This window comes from Engraulis encrasicolus, chromosome 16 (genome assembly GCF_034702125.1).
Source record: "Engraulis encrasicolus isolate BLACKSEA-1 chromosome 16, IST_EnEncr_1.0, whole genome shotgun sequence".
Taxonomy (NCBI): domain Eukaryota; kingdom Metazoa; phylum Chordata; class Actinopteri; order Clupeiformes; family Engraulidae; genus Engraulis; species Engraulis encrasicolus.
In genome coordinates this window covers 2,435,001-2,455,132 of record NC_085872.1, presented here as the reverse complement: position 1 = coordinate 2,455,132, position 20,132 = coordinate 2,435,001, and the positions used below count along the sequence as shown (strand labels likewise).

Genomic DNA, 20,132 nt, shown 5'->3' with positions numbered 1-20,132 from the left:
TTGCAAGGGAATTGTTCAAGAGGCATGGGACAACCAAAAAATAACTTCAGGTGAAATATAGGACAACATGAAAAAATGTTTTAAACTGTACAGGAAAGAGGCACTTGAGGAAAGATGGGCTGTTGGGGGTGGCCAGTAGAAAGCCATTACTACAAAAATGCAAACATGTTATTTTGCATATGATACACCAAATAGCACAGTGAGAAGCATCAAAATGCTTGTGACAAAGTCATTTGGAAAAATTAGATCAATATGGAACTTTTTTCAGCCACTATTAACAGTACCATTTGGAGAACAGTCAACGGAGCCTATGATGAAAGTTACACTATCCCTTCTGTGAAACATGGTTATGGACCACTGATGTCCAGAGGTGGAACGTAACTAAGTATTTTTACTTCGTTACTGTACTTAAGTAGTTTTTTCTGGAATTTGTACTTACTTGAGTAAAAATAAAAATGCAGACTTTTACTTTTACTCAAGTACATTTTTTGACAATTACTTGTACTTTCTACTCCTTACATTTCTAGGAGAAGACTTTGTTACTAGTTACATTTATCCTAGGTTTTCCTGTTGTGTTTCGTGGATATTTCAGTAGCCTCAGCTGCGGGCAGGGAGGTGGGACCAAGCCCCTCTTCCAAATTGACACCCAGATAGAAAATATACTTTTAAAAACATTAACAGGACTCCATAGTCATGTTCAAATGGAACCGAAAACCGTTGCAGACAATTTTTCCTATTGTATCAAGTAGGTAGACATGGAGAAAGACAGCCAGTGCGCGTGTAGGCCTACTTGTACTTTTGTACTGAAAAGTACATTTAAAAGTTAGTACTTAGGACTTTTACTTAAGTACGTTTTTGGTAAACAACTTTTACTTTCACTTGAGTAATTTTTTCGCAGGGTACTTCTACTTTTACTTAAGTACACAACTTCAGTACTTCTTCCACCTCTGCTGATGTCATGGGGACATTTGAGTTACAAATGCACTACACTTTTGGTCCATACTCACAGAATGATGAATACATTGCCCAGTGAAAAATACTGGAGGAAACTTGACACTCATCAGCCTTGAAACTGCACATGGTCCATTGTTTGGACATGCCAACATGACAATATTTCAGCACAGAAAGCCAAATCAACCCGTCATTAGCTTCAGAAAGAATAAAATGACGTTTTTGAGCGACCGTCTCACTCTCCTGATCTCAACATCATTCAGCCACTCAGGGGAAACGTCAAATGTGAGGTTCCAGCAAGACACCCAAAGATATTATAGGAAACAACCATTCTGCCAGGAAGAATGTGCTGTTTTGTAAACTGAGAACATTAAGAGCCTTATCCACAACTACCACAAACAATTTAGAGCGGTCCCTGATGTTAAACAGGGCCATATTCAGCATCAGAAACTAGGGTATGTAAACTTTTGAACAGGGTCATTTGGGTAGTTTGGGTTGTGATCATGCTTTTGAAAGAGTAAACACAGAATATTGCTAATACATATTTCAAGCTAGTCACTAGCAATGAGTGAAAAAAAAGGTTTTGTGTAATCCTTCATATTTTGTGAGAAATCGCCAAGAAAGCGTATATTCTGCTGGGGTATGTAAACATATGAGCACCACTGTACATACATACATACATACATACATACATACATACATACATACATACATACATACATACATACATACATACATACATACATACATACATACATACGTACGGTACATACATACATACATACATACATACATACATACATACATACATACATACATACATACATACATACATACATACATACATACATATACATACATAGGCTACATACATAAAGTAAAGTACTTTTGATCATGAAGCATGTACATTATCATTTCGAAAGGGGTAATTTTCTGTCCAGTAGGGCAAAGGAGCAGGTACCACCACCTTGTCCCTATCTGTGCACTGCACACCTCTGCTGCAGGGACTGCTGAATGTGTTCAGTATCAGCTGATGAGCTACAGTACAGTATAGAGTAGACTGGGATAGAAAGAGGACACTTGTTGTGAAAAAGGAGGACAACTGGGTAAAAAGAGGATGCCCCATCATTTATTGACCTGAAGAAGACATAGTCGAAACGTGTTGGCCAGAATTTAATAAAGGCCTTTTAACTTCGGTAAGGAGTGCTTCAAAATGTTGCTCTTTTATATACACATTTATGTTCATTTATGTTTTATTCCAACGTTGATGTTCAGCTTATTTGGAAAATTGTTGAGGGCTTTTTTTATGTCCATATAATTTTTCAAGATTTAAGGTTATATGTCACTAATTCTTGAGAATGTGTATAAAACAGGCTTTAATTTTGAAAGGAAAAAAAGTTCAAATCCAAAATATAGAAGTCATTATCACAGACAAATGTCTGTTTATTATCACAGACGAAGAACAACCTCCCCATACTTAACTGTTTTCAGTGAAGTAAAAAAAAAATTATTTTAAAAATAAAATTTAAAATAAATAATTATTGTAATATTTCAATAGTTTGTAAGCACGTTCATTTAAAACACGTAAATCTCCCTCTGATGTTGATGACACTATCTGACGCCACCTCTGGTTATGAATCTGGTGATCTGGATAATCTAGTAATTCGCAAATGAATTCGGTAAAAAGTTCAAGAAAAACGCCAAATAAGCATTCAACTTAAAGCATTCAAAACAATGACTTAAATGCACATGTACTTGGCAAATTATATCTGTGACCATATGGTTCTCAACCTTATTCTCAAACCTATACATGCATACAAAGCTGATGAGGGAGCCTACTGTAAAGTCTTTGAAGTAAACACACATACATGCTCACACACACACACGCGCACACACACACACACACACACACACACACACACACACACACACACACACACACACACACACACACACACACACACACACACACACACACACACACACACACACACAGAGCCCTTGTATGTAGTCCAGATAAACTAGGCTACAGAGGCGCTCATTAATAAAAAGCTAACCCAGAGGAGTCCTCCCCCTCCCCATTCACTGCTGTGCTCTGTAAACTGGGCCACTGGTGAGTAATGGCAGGCTCTGTAATTAGCCAATCATTTGCAAATTCATTGTTTGGTATTCCAAGGCCACTATGCCTGTGGGTCACTGTGGGCAGCTGCAACGTTCTTTGAAAAGATATGGCTTTACCTTTACTGATAATTATTGTTTTTCTTTTTTCATGGTTGGAGGTTGAGGTGTTGGTTTCATCGCCTGTGGTTGATTGAGGCAGATTGTCCTGCTTTATGTTGTATCAGCCTTTTGGTGGTAAAAGCTGAAGCTTTGAGGTTCATGCGAGAAAAGAGTGTTTAGATTTTGCCTGCATCTAAATTGTGTGATGCACACAAGTGTGTGTGTGTGTGTGTGTGTGTGTGTGTGTGTGTGTGTGTGTGTGTGTGTGTGTGTGTGCGTGCGTGCGTGCGTGCGTGCGTGCGTGCGTGCGCGTGTGTGTGTGTGTACTGCACCAATCTTTCTTGAGGCCACTGCTATTGGAGCACACCAACAAGGTGGGGCTCTCACTCCTTTTGGGGCCCAAATCGTGGACCCCACATGTTTTGACCTCTTTTTCTGGGGTAGTTTTATTGTTACTGGTAAAAGTAAAAATGTAAAAAAAAATCCTCACTGACAGGTTAGGGTTAGGGATTGGTTTGGTTTGGGCACAGTTTAACATTCTTTAGCCATTGTTAGGGTTAATATGAAAGGAAATAAATGGGAGGGCCCCACAAATATATTAAGGTTGGACTGTGTCTGTGAGTGCGTGCACACGAGAGAGGAGAGAGGAGAGAGAGAGAGAGAGAGAGAGAGAGAGAGAGAGAGAGAGAGAGAGAGAGAGAGAGAGAGAGAGAGAGAGAGAGAGAGAGTGAGTGGAGAGGAGAGGGAGAGCGGGCAGAGTAAGAATGAGTGTTGCTTTGAGTGTGTGCTTGATTGACAGTAAGCATAGGGGAGCAGGAGAAGAGGAAGCTTTCATGTCTATCCGTATGGTCCTAACCTACATGAGCAGAAATAGCTTTTTCTTTTTTAAAAAGCATATTATGCTAGCAACAGACATGCATGTAAAGAGACAAAATCTAATATAATAATCAATATAGGACCATTGCTAGCCCTCTGGGTGCCAAAAACACAGATGTTTTGTGTAATAGCTTACCATTCGGCAGACTATATCACCTCAACCATGTGCCATTTTGTGAAAATAATGAATGAATGACACAGTATGATTTTCACCTGTGCTACATGGCATTCATTACTGTAATTTGTGTCTGTACATACCTGAGCTGACAAACAAAATTAGGCTGTGAAGTGTGGAGTGGCAAACAAGTAGTGCTTGGCATATGGTTATGTAACAGACCCTATGCCTTATTCATTTTTGCAATGGACGAGAATATCTCACAAACAAATTAAAAAGGTTAGTGGGAAAACGGACCGTTTTTGACAGTTAGAGTGTGTGCACACTACATGGGCTTTCCTCAGATGTAGGTGGATGTTATACATTGTACTTATTTGGTATTGATATCCTCCCACCCCAGGTGGATTTTAGGGTGTTTAGGTTGAGAAAAGTGTCCTCTGAGAAAAGCTGGCCAATGAATGTTGAGAGTGAAGTTGTTTTCAGAAAAAAAGTTGTTCGTTGCCATCCTCGTTGGCTTACAACGTCAAAGCAAGGGCCAATTCTTTCATCCTCATCATGGTGAATTACAATTATAGCTGCCAGTTGACGCTAAATAAAAGCTAGCTAACATGTCTTTGAAGCCGCAATGTTGCCTGCTTGTGTTCTACAGCTAGTGGTTGTCATGGGGATTAAAAACAACCCTTGATGCTTTTCTCAAGGAAAGAAAATCATTGCGGCGGCTTTCTACATTTTGAAAATCCACTCTGTTCGGATATTTTCTGTTGTTAAATATCATGTAGTCTGCACATAGCCTTATTACAAAAAAAGTCTTCACCTGTGACCTTTGACCTTGAGCTGTTTTTCCCGATTTGCCCAAAATGTGGGTTGTGTCAACTACCACATTCACCTGTGAACTCGAAAAAAAAAACTTGAAGCATGCAGTAGACTCCCTTGTGTCGTAAAAGAAGAGCCAGCCGTACATGGAGTCGAAGATGAACAGCAGCCTGCCGGCATGGCCAACGCTCACGGCCACTAGGCAGTGCCGGGCTTGGCGTTTTCCCACTCCACTGAAGCTGCATTGTTTCGCCTTTGGGGCCAAACTTGGCATGGCAGAAGTGCACACCTAAAGACTGCTGCCGATGTGGGCCTGCTGCTGCGACGAGCATGTCAGCATGTCTGACACAGCACCAGAACGGAGGAAGGCTCACCACTCTCAATGCCATAGAACTGCCGAGGGCAGACACCACATGGGACTTTTAGTGTCGTTGGCAGTGATCTGATGCAAGTCAAATTATGCCTCAATCTCAGCAAACCAGGCTGACGCCGATGATTCCCAGAATTCGGGGAGCTTGAGAAACACAGCATTGGTCATGGCGATCTGGATATGTCCAGTAAACAAATGTAGGGGTCACCAGTGTGGAAGCTGCATTGGGCAAAAAGAGAATTCACACATTTAGACTCGAAGGTGTGAGTCATCTTTATTAACTTAAAGAGACTAAACAACATGGTGCCGCGCATGAACAGAAGAGCAGTGTGTGCAAACGTCACCGGATATCTTAAAGAGGCCACCACTATTATATGAAGCACGGCATTAAAAACAATATGTATACACCAATGACTGAGCACTACTGCATTTTGTTTAAAGATTAATTTATTTACATCTTAGTGGGCAGTGCAGTATCCGTTGTGTCATCTCCATAATCCAAAGGCATTGCAATAACCCCACGAGACAATCGAGCATTCTACCATGAAGACTCGAGAGGCAAACGAACGTTATTAACATTTATTGAACATTAGACATGATACAGGAATGCATAAAAGTTTGGCGAACAATAACACTTGATAAAATGCATGAATCAGTTTGGCGAAGGTTCCCGTCTTCGCGTTGAACTCCGGGATAGGACAGCATATCCTCCAGCGGAGATGGAGGCGGCGTAGCCTTGCCCCTAACAGACGGGAACCTCTGGTGACGGTGGACGGAGGGGTGGTGGTTGGCTTCAAATCGGCTTAACTGAAAAGCAGGAGAACAGAGGATGAGTGACAGCTATTTAAACAAACGTGAATGTGATCCATTGGCTGAGAGGTAACGATGCATGAGTGACGCGTAACGGGGGAACCCCCAATCTCGCGTTGTGATTGGTTGGCGATCCTGGGCAATAATGACGCATGTATGATCTGTCAAAAGGAAGATTTGTTGGTTGGCCTAGTAGGCTAAGTTTGACAGCCGAGAAATTCGAGTCTCCCTGGTAGAATTTACGCAAGCTCCCATTTCTACCATGAAGACTCGAGAGGCAAAATGAACGTTATTAACATTTATTGAACATTAGACATGATACAGGAATGCATAAAAGTTTGGCGAACATTAACACTTGATAAAATGCATGAATCAGTTTGGCGAAGGTTCCCGTCTTCGCGTTGAACTCCGGGATAGGACAGCATATCCTCCAGCGGAGATGGAGGCGGGCGTAGCCTGCCCAAAATATAGAGATTAGAAGTGAACTCACCTACCGCTTACAAGGAGACACCATCTGAAAGACATGAAAAGTTAGTTAGATGATTGATTGATGATAGACGGAAGATGAAGGATGATAGGTGATGATGATGAGATGATGATGATAATGATAATGATGATAATGATGACAATGACAATGATGACAATGGCAATGATGACGATGATGACGATAATGATGACAATGATGACAATGATGAAGATGATAATGATAATGATGACAATGACGATAATGATGACAATGATGATAATGATGACGATGATAACAATGATGATGATGATAAAGATGATAATGATAACGATGACAATGACGACAATGATTACAATGATAATAATAATAATGATGATGATGAGTGATAAGTGATAGGTGTTGGAAGACAAATGATGATAGATTAAATGAGATTATAAAAATGATAGGGATGTTCTAAGGCTTAAGCTTATGGGCGGTGGTCTAGCGGAGGCATGAAGCCTGTGATGATGATGGTGATGATGATAATGTCGGTACCTTAGGCTATGCGAGAAAGACATGGCGCGGTATGCGCTGAGAGCAGAGACACAGCAGAGCGTTATGATTTGATTGATAGATGCACCTTGGTCAGGAGAGCGCTGAAAACTTAGATTATGACAGTAGGTAGAGAGCCGGAATCGTGACCTAGGAGAGAGAGTATAACATGGTGATGAATGAGTAAATGAATGGATGGGATGAATGAATGTAGGCTATAATATGAGGTATGATAGTTGACATCATAGATAAACAACCATGGCAACTAGGCTGGTTCAATGTTACAAAATATAGTGATAACAGGCTTACGGACACCACTATTAAAATCGATCTGATAGATGAGAGAAGGATAGAATACAGACATGACCGGGTGACCGGAGCGATAGCCCCCCAAGAGATGGAGTGAATGCCGCCGGTGCAGCAAAATACCACCGTCACCAGAAATGAGAATAGAAAAACATAAAGTTACAGACCAGATATAGCAAGCTTCAACGAGGTGATGAGGAGTGAGGCAAATGCAGGAAGCGTATGCGCCAGACGACAACGTCCCAGCGCCTTGATCGCAGTAGGGGACAGACCCGCTTAGCGGCCGTGGTGGCCACGCCAATTCTGAACGAGCGTGCTGTATACCTCTTGGGCGAGGAACGAGAAGAACGAAACAGAGTTAACAGAACAGAAAACAGTACACTGAGCCAGATGACAAAGCGAGGAATGAGCCGAATGCAAGATGCACTGCGTCAGACCAGCGGCTGAAAGCCTGCACTATGCGGGCGTCTGCCCAGAGTGGTGAGAGAGACAGCTTTAGACAAAGAATGAGTGGCTAACATTAAAAGACGAAGCACCTCGGCCAGGATAGCAGAAAGGTCAGGTTAAAACAGAGGAGAATCGGCAGACAACTGGTAATCATGACCTAAGAGAGGGAGAGAGCAGAGCTTGTAGCTGAAACGAACAAAGAATGAAACACCAAGAAAACATCTCGACCAAGAATAATAACACCATGTCAGTTATGATAAACACCTACGCGGTGTGGCGCGGTGAATGCTTGTGCAAAAAGCAGGCATGGACACAGGGCAGTGGGGCGGATGCCCTGGTTGGTTGAGAGAAACAACTTGCGGTAACTGCATGATTAGACTAGCAATAAAAAAGGGTGGCACCTTAGTCAGGAGAATGCAGAAAGTGCGAGCTTACGACAGAGGAGAGTTGGAGAGCCGGTTATCGAGACCTGAGAGGGACAGAGCAGAAAGCTGAAACATCACTGAATGACGGTACCAGAACAAAAACGGCATATCAAAATAGACATAAACTCCTACTCGCTACCAGTGGGTAGCTGCGATAAGTTTGTCATGCAGGATGGATGAGGATACCGATACAACCAGGTGACTGGCGTTAAAGTTGGGGCGACAGCCCAGTGCGATGCTGAGGCGATGGCCCATTGTGATGCCGAGTTGTGATTTTGAGCCGTGGTGTTGAGGTGCGACAGCCCAGGGCAATGCTGAGGTGTGCCGTTGAAGCACGAGCCCTGAGGCGCCGGCCCAGGGTGATGTTGAGTCCCCGGTCCAGGATGATGTTGAGTCGCCGGCCCAGGGTGGTGTTGAGTCGCCGGCCCAGGGTGATGTTGAGTCGCCGGCCCAGGGTGGTGTTGAGTCGCCGGCCCAGGGTGATGTTGAGTCGCCGGCCCAGGGTGATTTGTAGAGTCGCGGCCCAGGGTGATGTAGAGTCGCCGGCCCAGGGTTGATGTTAGAGTCGCCGGCCCAGGGTGATGTAGAGTCGCCGGCCCAGGGTGATGTAGAGTCGCCGGCCCAGGATGATGTAGAGTCGCCGGCCCAGGATGATGTAGAGTCGCCGGCCCAGGATGATGTAGAGTCGCCGGCCCAGGATGATGTAGAGTCGCCGGCCCAGGATGATGTAGAGTCGCCGGCCCAGGATGACGTTGGGGCCGATGCCCAGTCCAGTGTCGGGGCCGATGCCCAGTCCGTCGTCGGGGCCAGAGCCCAGTCCGTCGTCGGGGCCAGAGCCCAGTCCATCGTTGGGGCCAGAGCCCAGTCCATCGTTGGGGCCAGAGCCCAGTCCATCGTTGGGGCCAGAGCCCAGTCCATCGTTGGGGCCAGAGCCCAGTCCATCTTTGGGGCCAGAGCCCAGTCCATCGTTGGGGCCAGAGCCCAGTCCATCGTTGGGGCCAGAGCCCAGTCCGACGTTGGGGCCGGATGCCCAGTCCGACGTTGGGGCCGATGCCCACTCCGACGTTGGGGCCGATGCCCAGTGCATGACGTAGCGTATGCCCTAACGTGGGAGCGGCAGGCGCACGTGTATGTGAAAGTGTACGGGAAGCAGCAGAGACCACCATCACCAGATATGAGAAAACAAACACAATACGACACATCACAGTCCGAGCGCCCTGACGATTCCAATGAAGCCTAAGGGCACGAGTGGTGTACAGAGTGAGAGGGTTAGCCCATAGATGGCTACCAATGGGATCAGAACCCTGACAGGACTCCATGGGCAGAGTTTCATGTATAATTTAAGTATGATTATTAACTGTCATCATCGATGTACTTCCCACGGATATCACTCATTTATTTACTTAAATTTGGACGGTGTATATGTAGCCCATTGTGATCAGAATAACTCGAAATAGACAAGGCATTGCAACCGGCTACAATGTCCCTCGATGCGATCCGGGAGCGGCAGCCGAAAGCCCCGCGTGATCTTTAAAGGTACACTGTGCAGGAAATGGTCAAAAAAAGGTACTGCAACTATGCTGCTCATTGAAACTGAGCTGCCTATTGCCAAATTTGGTCTTTACATGAACATTTACCATGTAATAAACAATATTTTCTAGTATGGTCCAAGTAAAGTCATTGTTTGGTGCTAAAAATTGCTATTTGGTAAATTCAAAATGGTGGACCATGGAGAAGATCCCCTTCACAGACCTGTGTTAATACAGGTCTGTGATCCCCCCCTTACATGTAAGAAAAGTGCAATTTTTCAGTCATAGGAATACTTGGAATTTGATGGTGGGGTAAGTATTCATGAAAAAGGTAATTAGTGAACTGGCAGCATGAAGTCTGGAAATAAACAACTAAAAATCTCACATCGTGTCCCTTTAACTTAATCCAGCCCTTAATGACTTGAAGCGGGAGTGAGGAAGCAAGGTACACTTATCAATACGAACTGCAGGCAGTGCGACGACAAGAGGTGATGATTGGCATGCGCGCATAAGCTTAATGTGCGATCCAGAAGTCTAGGCCTAAGAACCGAAGTCATAACTCTTAAAAGTCAACGAGACCGCCACATGGGCCAGTCCATGCAAACGAAAACGTAAAATAGGCTCGTGTTGTGGGCATAGGCTACTGAACGGAACATTGAAATAGGCAGGTGCAAACTGATGAACGCACGACCGGAATCCACGTGAATGAAAAACTGTAGGCGGTGCTACGGCCCGTAGGCTGAGGTCCTTGCAACATCGCTCCGGAACATAGGAAGAACGTTTGTAATCAGGACAATTAAGAACGAGTACAAGGCTCTGCAATGTCCTCCGTCCGGTGTCGTGACAGGCAGTAGCACGAAACAACACAGAAGGTAATGTGGGTTATGCATGCGGGCGAGGCGCTTCGATATATAAGTAGCCCATTTAAGATCTGTATCCCAGCAAACGTTTCAAAAAAAGCCACACCGACCGGTTCATAAATGCTCTATAATATTGGCAAGCGAATCACCAGTCCATCCGCAAGCAGATGAGGCCGACGAGGACCAAGTAAATTGTGACTCGCAGTACCCAATCACGCCTCCGAAAAAAAACAAATGTGCTGAGCAGATAAGCTGGCTAAGTGCGCGAGGCGCAACGAGAGAGCACCGCGGGCCCAGTTACTTCGAGTCCGCCCTTCCCCAGCAAATTGTTCCAAAAGTCACTCCAACCAATTCATGGAATTCTCCCAAATGACCGCAAACGAAACGTAGGCCATCAGTCAACCAGCGGCAGACGATACTGATATCCGAGACAGTGCAACAAGCCGAGTATGAGGCATAAGAGGCGACTTGCCTGGACAACAATTCTCCCCCGCAAAAATAGTCATTCGCTGAGATAAACGTTCCCTGGGTCCGCAGGGCAAGTGAAGGGAAAGCCGCCAGGTTACTCACGAAATGCACCAGTTCGGGGAAATCCATCCACAGGCAGGCTAGTTCAAAAGCAAATCCACAGAAATCAGGGAGCGGCGTGCCAAACAAATTGATTGAAGCCTTGCGAGAAAATGATTAGGCTGTTAAAAAGCACCGATTGCGTGCCACGCGTTTGAGCGGTTGGAAATCCCATCCCAGCAACGGCAAGGTGAGGAGTTATCAAGTAACCAGGTAGAAAATAAACAGAATGTTTGATAACGAAAACGCCGGACAGCCACTTCAAAATCGGCTTAACTGAAAAGCAGAGAACAGAATGAGTGACAGCTATTTAAACAAACGTGAATGTGATCCATTGGCTGAGAGGTAACGATGCATGAGTGACGCGTAACGGGGGAACCCCCAATCTCGCGTTGTGATTGGTTGGCGATCCTGGGCAATGATGACGCATGTATGATCTGTCAAAAGGAAGATTTGTTGGTTGGCCTAGTAGGCTAAGTTTGACAGCCGAGAAATTCGAGTCTCCCTGGTAGAATTTACGCAAGCTCCCATTTCCGTTCCTCTCACATACTGGTGCGTCAGCAATTTGGTCCAGGGGGAAATCAGAGCCTCTCGGAACCAACGTTCTTAAAAACTGATCTGGTACAGTGTAGAGAACTTTTGTCACACGGAAGTGTAGAGATGTGGGGAACAGTATTGTGCGGCTTTATTTCAAACATGTATCAATGCAAATGTTGCCGTTGTCATTTCTATTATTTCTAGCAGGGGTTTGGGAATATTGTGATATTTTGTATGGGGATTTAAATGTGTGTTACAATACTTTTGTTAACCTAATTTTCTCATTGGGTAATTACTGGACCAATAAGCAGAGAGCCTCTGTCTGTGAGCCATTTAAAAGGGACAGCTTTTTACATTGTTGAGAGAGAGGGTGATGTGAACGCATGCTAGCTGTGAGGCTGTGTTGAGAAAAGTATGTGCATAGAAGTTTGTATATTCAGAAAGTCTTTTTTGTTTTAGTTTGTAATTTGAGTTTTTGGATTGAGGCTGGCTTTGTGTATTCTGTTGTTTTTGTACTTTTGTATAGGCCTACTCACTTCTGCACTGTAAATAAATCCATACCCTTATTCAGGATATACTTTGACTAGTTTCTGTCTTCTTTTACTATTTATTAGTATTATTTATGTGATTACAACACAAACTGTATTAGTCACAACCTTGTATTTTCATATTACAGTTGCAACCTTTTAAAATCATACTACTAGTGTTGTAATTACATCTGTTACAGTAATTCTACTAGTTTATACAACTCTGATGTGGGTCTAGAGTGGGTCTATAGCAATTCTCATACAGCCTCTGTAGGCGCATTCATACCCTACCCTTTTCCAGTTCCAGTTTCCAATTTTCATTGGTTTCAGCCATAATGTAAACTCCACAATTTTGTGTCAAACTACGTATGAAATTAATGGTTTGGACATGTGAAATGATCCACATGTATCTGTATAGCACTTATAATGACCCACTCTTGCTCTATATCGTCAATCACTGCTGCTGGTCTGTGTGTGTGTGTGTGTGTGTGTGTGTGTGTGTGTGTGTGTGTGTGTGTGTGTGTGTGTGTGTGTGTGTGTTTGTGTGTGTGTGTGTGTGTGTGTGTGTGTGTGTGTGTGTGTGTGTGTGTGTGTGTGTGTGTGTGTGTGTGTGTGTGTGTGTGCGTGCGTGTGCGTGTGCGTGTGCGTGTGCGTGTGCGTGTGTGTGTGCGTGCGTGTACACGTGTGCGTGTGAGTGTATGTGTGCGCGTGTGCATGAGTGTGTGTATGTGTGATCTACCTAATGGCTGAATGTATGCCAATGTGTGCTATATGCTTAATTAATATGTTGTGCAATAATGTGTATTATGTTTTGTGTATTTGTTTATTCATATGCTGAGACACATTAATTTAAGTACTCTTCTCTGCTACTCTACAATTACCATTGTATTGTAAATAATGGTATACTGATATTTTACACAGTATATTGTATAGTTACTGGTACTGCGCAACACATTTCCTAATTTATTAACTTGTTGCTGGGCACACTGTGGTTACTACACGACACTATATATCACTATATAAGGGCCAAAGTCCTGAGTGGGGGGTGAAACAGTAGATAAGGTTGTAAAGCCAGTGCATGTTCAGGGTGATGGTCTGTTTGTTCCCATTATGGTGCAGCTGTAGCGCACCCGTAGCTGAGCGCAAACTGTCATCCAGTTCAGAGGCAGGGTGGGAGCTGTCCTTGATGATAATCTTTAGTCAGGCCAAGAGCAATACAAATATCATTTCTGGGCTCCCAAAAGAACGGGAACTCCTCCCACTTTGTCGGGAAGCAAACAACCATTAGCAAACCAAGGGAGGCGGATCAACCATGCTGTTTGGGAAATGTTAATTGTTATGCTCTTTGTCACACCAAGTTTGAAAGTCGATGATTATCAGGCTAGATAATCTTGGCTCTGCTGACGCATTGTGAGGCATACAGTATGTCCATCTGAAAGGGAAGAGGGCAGCCAATGATTTCCTGTGTGGTCTTGACCATCCTCCTGTGGAGTCTCTCCCTGTGTGCTGTGGGGCAGCTCCCTTTACATCTCATTACATTGCATTACATTTGGCAGACGCTTTTTAACCAAAGCGACTTACAATAGAAGACATGATCACAACCAACAACACTAGCAGATACGAAGTGCACAGGAAATATATAGATCAAAGTGTAGATGCCAAGTATGGTTAGTACACAAAAAAGTACATTAGCACACACACACACACACACATGCACACACACACACACACACATGCATACACACACACACACGCACAGGCGCGCACACACACACACAGACACACACAGACACACACAGACACACACACACACACACACACACACACACACACACACACACACACACACACACACACACACACACACACACAAACATAGAGTCTAACCCAGGACTGTGTCAGCTCAAGCAATGAAAGAGAATATAAGGTCTGTTTTATTGTTTTAAATATGTGAAGGAGAACTTTCAACAATGTGGCAGAATTGCATTTTATAACAGTTTGCTAGACTTGTTCTCGACCTTTTGATATCTTCTTGTATTTTATTTGCTTGAATCTTTTTAAAATTTTTGCAAGGCATGTCTATTTGTATGGTTATTAATCTGAAATGTGATGTTTGACACGTATTTGGAATTAGGACCCCAGGAAGACTAGCGAGCTGCTGCATAAGCTAATGGGGATCCTTTAATAAAATAAAAAAATAAAATAGTCTTTTCTTGCTTCTTGAAGGTTGAAAGAGATGTGCCTAGTCTCGCTGCCTCTGGGAGTCTGTTCCACCACTGAGGAACAATAACAGAGAATAGTCTTGACTGGGATCGCTAAGAACGAGCAGGCAGCAGGGCCAGGTGCTTTGTGTTGGAGGAGTGTAGCTTTCTTCCAGGAACATACGGACTAAGTAAGTCCTTCAGATAAGCTGGGGTAATATCTGAGATGGTCCTGAGAAGGTCAAGGCCTTTTGCTTGATCCAGGCAGCGAGTGGTAGCCAGTGCAACTCAATGAATAGAGGAGTAACATGGGTCCTTTTGGGATGAGTGAATACCAAACTTTCTGCCAAATTCTGCTGTGTTTTTTTATGGCACAAGGAGTAAGATCTGCCAGAAAGGAGTTGCAGTTGTCCAGGACATGACCATGGCCTGAACCAGTAGTGGTGCAGCACGTAGGGTCAGATAGTGTCTTATTGTTGAACAGCTCAAATCGGCAGACGTGGCGACTGATGTGATGTGGAGAATGACAGCTCGTCATTAATCATGACGCTGAGGTTTTTGGCGACTTTGTTTGGTGTCACAGTGGCAGAGCCTATCTTGAGGTTGATGTAGTAAAACAGATTGACTCTTTAGCTGGGATCACTAGGAGCTCTGTCTTGGACAGGTTCAACTGTAGGTGGTGTACCCTCATCCATGTTGACAGATTGGTGAGGCAGGCCGAGATGCGTGACAAAACCGTGGTCATCTGGCTAGAGCGATAGGTACATCTGGGTGTCATCAGCATAGCAGATAGGAGAACCCATGTGTTTCAATGACATGTCCCAGAGGTGTACATTGCAAACAGTAGGGGCCCCAGCACTGATCCTTGGGGTACGCCTGTGGTGAGGATGTGAGTTGAAGACTAAAAAGAGTTGAAAGTTAAAAGTTGTTTTCCTTGCCATGACACACTGAAGGAGCATCCAGAGAGGTATGAATGGAACCACGAGTGGACAGCACCAGTGACTCCCATGGTTTTGAGTATACTAAGGAGTGGTTGAGTGGTATCCTATCTTGTGGTGTCAAGGTCTAGTAGGATGAGGACCAAGGATACTCCTTCCATTCTTGCAGTCCTTTGAGCATCAGTTACTGACAGTAAGACGTTTTCAGTTGAGTGCCCACTTCTGCAGCCGGATTGTTTTGAGTCCAGTAGTCTTTTCTGGTTTAGGAGCAACTGACCTTTCCACGGTTTTGGATGGAAAGGGAAGCAGTGAGACAGGGCGGTCGTTTTCAACTTGTGCTGGGTTGAGTGTGGGCTTCTTCAGTAGCTGTGTTACCCTTGCTTGTTTGAAGGCAGAGGGGACAGTGCCAGAGGACATTGAGAACTTCATGATGGATGTAATCACTGGACGGCTTTCGGTGATGAGTTTAGAGACATCGCCTTCAGAGAGTGGAGTAAATTCACAGAGTTCACAGAGAGCATTTTTGGAGGAAGATTATGGATGCACGAAATTGGGCTTTACAGCGGAATGATCCTCACTCCCTGGATCAATCCGTTTTGAGATTTCAGTCAGAGAGTAGTTCAACCCTAACTTAACCAAGAACACAAATGCTAATGCCAGGTTTGAGATGTAGAGTAAATTGCCATGGCAGCATATTTCGCGTCACATATCCACCTTGCATAGTATGGGTGAATCGGGAAGTTACACTACCAAGTTACTCTCAAAGTAACTCGTAACCCCGCTTCATAGTACAGGCCTCTGAACACATCTGAAATCATGAGGGTTTGAAATGTGTTGGTTCGAATCAAGTAGGTCCAGACCAACTTGGTACTACAGCTTCGGAACAGTCTTTTCTTGGATGTTAGTCAGTTCAAACTGACACAGCACCATATTGGCTTAATGTTTAGTTGGTTGATTGTTTGGGAAACAGACCCCTGGATGATCGTGTTGAAGGCAGAGCTGTAAACTCCTGCTGCTGCAGGGAGTGAAGAGCAATGTAATGACAACTAGACGCACTCAGAGAGTGCAAACCTTCACCAAGGCCATGGGGTTACACCCTATTTTTTTCATTTCAAGTCTTTATTTCTGACTTGTTTTTGTGGAGTTAGTAATTGGAATGTCCAAATCCGCCCGCAATGGTGAAGAACAGACAAACACACAAAGAAACGAATGTGACCGAAACCATAACCTCTTTAGCGGAGGTAATGATGAAAAATGTATTGAATGTATTAAAAATACATTTAGTTTGATGCACCTTCCATTGACATAGGCCTCTCCATTTGAGAACTGTAGCCTACTGTAATTGTCTTTGTCCTACATCAAATATCACTACTAGTGGTGGGCCGTTATCGGCGTTAACGTGCTGCGATAATGTGAGACTCTTGTCGCGCGATAAAGAAAATATCGCACGTTAATCTATTCTCAAAATATGGGTTTTGGTATGCACATCACTAGCGTTCCATTGACAGACGCTTTCAGACTGCGCTCCAGTGGCTTTCTCCTCTCCACCTGTTGCTTCAGCAGACCTACTAAATATGAACAGTGTTTGCATGCTGAAAACATTAATCCCTCTGCCGTGGTAGGTGTTGTTTGAGTGCTTTTTCATAAGTGGTAGACTAAAGAGATGTTATTGTTTGAGGTGAAGCATAGACATTATTGTGTGTGAGTAGCCTACCAGCCCGACATTGCCTACATTTCCTCTCGTATTGCATGGAACACATAAACAACTTCCAGAAATCTTGCCTGTGCCATAATTGCAAAATATTCTGTGCGATATGCATTTTGAAGATTGTCAAACTGAAACTGCCAATATCTACTCTCGCTGAATGTTTGTGTTGCATTCGCGCATTTGCGACTCAGTGAGATATTCTCATGTCAGACGGTAATAAACCTCGCGGTTGTCGCGCTTGATTTTTTTTTTGCAAACTGAATTAATTTCGAGTTGTAACTCCTCTGGCATTCTAACTCTGAGAACAACTGTCAGGTTAAGGCCAAATTGCCGTGGGCCAGTGCTGTTGGTTCTACATATCCAGTAGCCTGCCTCTGCTGAGAGCTGCTGAGCTTACTGTGCGCAGAGCTCCTCCCTCTCTTAAAGGAGCCACTGCTCTTTTTAACAGTCAGTGGCAGATTCTCTCTCTCTCTCTCTCTCTCTCTCTCTCTCTCTCTCTCTCTCTCTCTCTCTCTCTCTCTCTCTCTCTCTCCATTAGAAATGCTGAATTGTTCAGGTCATTTTGTTTAAATAGCCTAAATATTTGATAGATTCATCTGTATTTGCCTCTACAAGTTATAGCGCCGTTCATTTTGAAATTTCAGTAGGCCCTATCTTATAACTGTAAATGCTTCCTATTGGACACATTTTGCACATATTGCAGTGCGTTTTTTTTCATCACCAAGTATCAACATGACCATTTTTTGAAGATGAGATGCATTTTGAAAAAAAAAGATGAGCTCTGTTCTAATGCGCCATCTGTCTTAAGAAACTCCAAGGGTTTTTTCGGCATTATTTCGCTAGCGCGCAATTTCTGAATGAGCCATTTTGATATAGATGAATCTAGATTAATCTAGATTAATTTCAAAATTACAATGAGATTAATCTAGATTAAAAAAAATAATCTATGCCCACCCCTAATCACTACACACTGGTGGTCATGCCATCTACTGTTATGTGTGGTGCATTTATTTTGGCATTATTGCTAATTGCTTAATTGTTAATGGGAAAGTAAATTCAGTATATGTTTATTTAAATTTCATTTTCATCTGTCATTCAGGGATGTTTAGAAGATAAATGACAAACCAAGATCTGCTGATGTTTCATTTGGGATTATATGTCAAAATAGTCTATGGATAGATTTTGATAGATTAGATCGATTGTTTTTGATTTATACATACAGGCCTATTGTATTTTTTTCCCTTTTCCTTTCCATTTTACTTGGTCACACATTACAACAAATTACCAGCATTGTATTATGAAAAAGATGTTCATTATCATCACCAGACCTAAACTTCTGCCATCACTCGCTCCTTCCCACACATGCATTCACATTTGCACACACAAACGCAGGCAGGCACAGTGTTGTAGATACAGTATGCTCCTGTAGAACTGGGTCAGGTGAGAAAAGCATGTGTAACTAAACAGTGCACACTAGTGGTATTGCTGGAAAAGAACATGCTCACCAAAGAATGGTAACACTTACAGATGCACACTCATATATAGGCTATAATGTATATGATTACTATAAAAATGTATGTTCTTATCAGTGATATTTCCAAAATGCCAGTGATTTATTGCCAGTGTGAGAACGGAACAATGGTATGTGTTTCTTTGAATGTGATTGGATGATTGCTGAGTGGATGATTCCAACGTTCTATGAAGAGGTGAAGTGCTTTCTGTCTGTCACTGAATGTGAGGTTTGATTTTGTCCCCTAGGAGAATCCTGCAGAGTTTTCATCTCTCCTCACTTCAAGCTGAAACAGCTCCCATATAAGGCCCCCTAAGACCTGGTAAGTCATATGAATATTGATAATGCCATGGTAATGGTCATATTTTGTCTGTATATTTTTATTTACATTTTTTAACATTGTGTAGTCAATACGTAAAGTAGTGATGACTTCACAACAGGAACACAGAAATTACTGTATTACCCAAGGGCTACACTGGATGCATTAAGTCAAAGACGTAACAGTTCGCTTCAACTATAAACAGTGGAACTGGCTACACCAGACATGGCACTGCAGCAAACATTCTACAAAGTTATCCCATTCTTTTCCATGCTGTTGATGCCACTTGACAAAATTCAAGATTCAAGATTCAAGATTTTTATTTGTCACGTGCTTCCTTGTGCTGGCACAATTGGCAGTGAAATGAGGGTTGCAACTGCTCTCTGCTGTGTAGGATAGTAATAATAATAATAATAATAATAATAATAATAATAATAATAATAATAATAATTTTTAAAAAAAGAAATGTGAAAAAGAAGGTTAAAAAAATACTTGTAAAAGAAAAAGTTCTCCTAATAATTTAAAAAGTGGATGGCTTGAGGAAAAAAACTCTTGCGCAGTCTCTCTTTTCTGCATTTTATGGAAAGCAGTCGTTTCCCTGAGGGCAGCCTTTTGAACATTGAATGACTGGGATGGAATGTGTCTCTCATAATCCTTATAACTTTACTTAACGTAGCATAGCGCATTCAGTGTAGCCCTAGCGTTACATTCCTTTTATCACTTTTATCCAGAGTGACTTGCAGTTACTACAGAGCATTGGTTAGTCCATTGAGCAATATGTGGTTAGGTGCCGTGCGCAAGGGCATGTCACCCATGGAGAAGGGCACATCTATTGACTGGGATCTATATGTATGGGAATCTTCAACCTTCCATTGACATCAACAACAATTAGGCCACCGCTGTCCCAGCACTGATCCTGAACCATCAAAACCACCAGATATCAATTACTGTACCTACCCCCAACCACACTCAGACATTTGCACACACATGCACGGCACGCACACACTCATATTCTCTCTCTCTCTTCTCTAGATATCGACTATTATTTACACCCATAATATATATACAAACACAGGCACGCTCTCTCTCTCTCTGTCTCTCTGTCT

The 20,132-nt window shown here is 43.2% G+C and overlaps 1 protein-coding gene across 1 annotated transcript in view; it reads left to right on the top strand.

Moving 5' to 3' along the window:
* LOC134464928 (receptor-type tyrosine-protein phosphatase delta-like) overlaps nt 1-20,132 on the top strand; it is a 112,524-nt gene that overhangs the window by 18,202 nt on the left and 74,190 nt on the right. Inside the window, exon 3 of the mRNA XM_063218254.1 lies at nt 18,956-19,029. The gene's annotated coding sequence lies outside the window, so the exon portion shown is untranslated. The remainder of the gene's footprint in view (nt 1-18,955; nt 19,030-20,132) is intronic.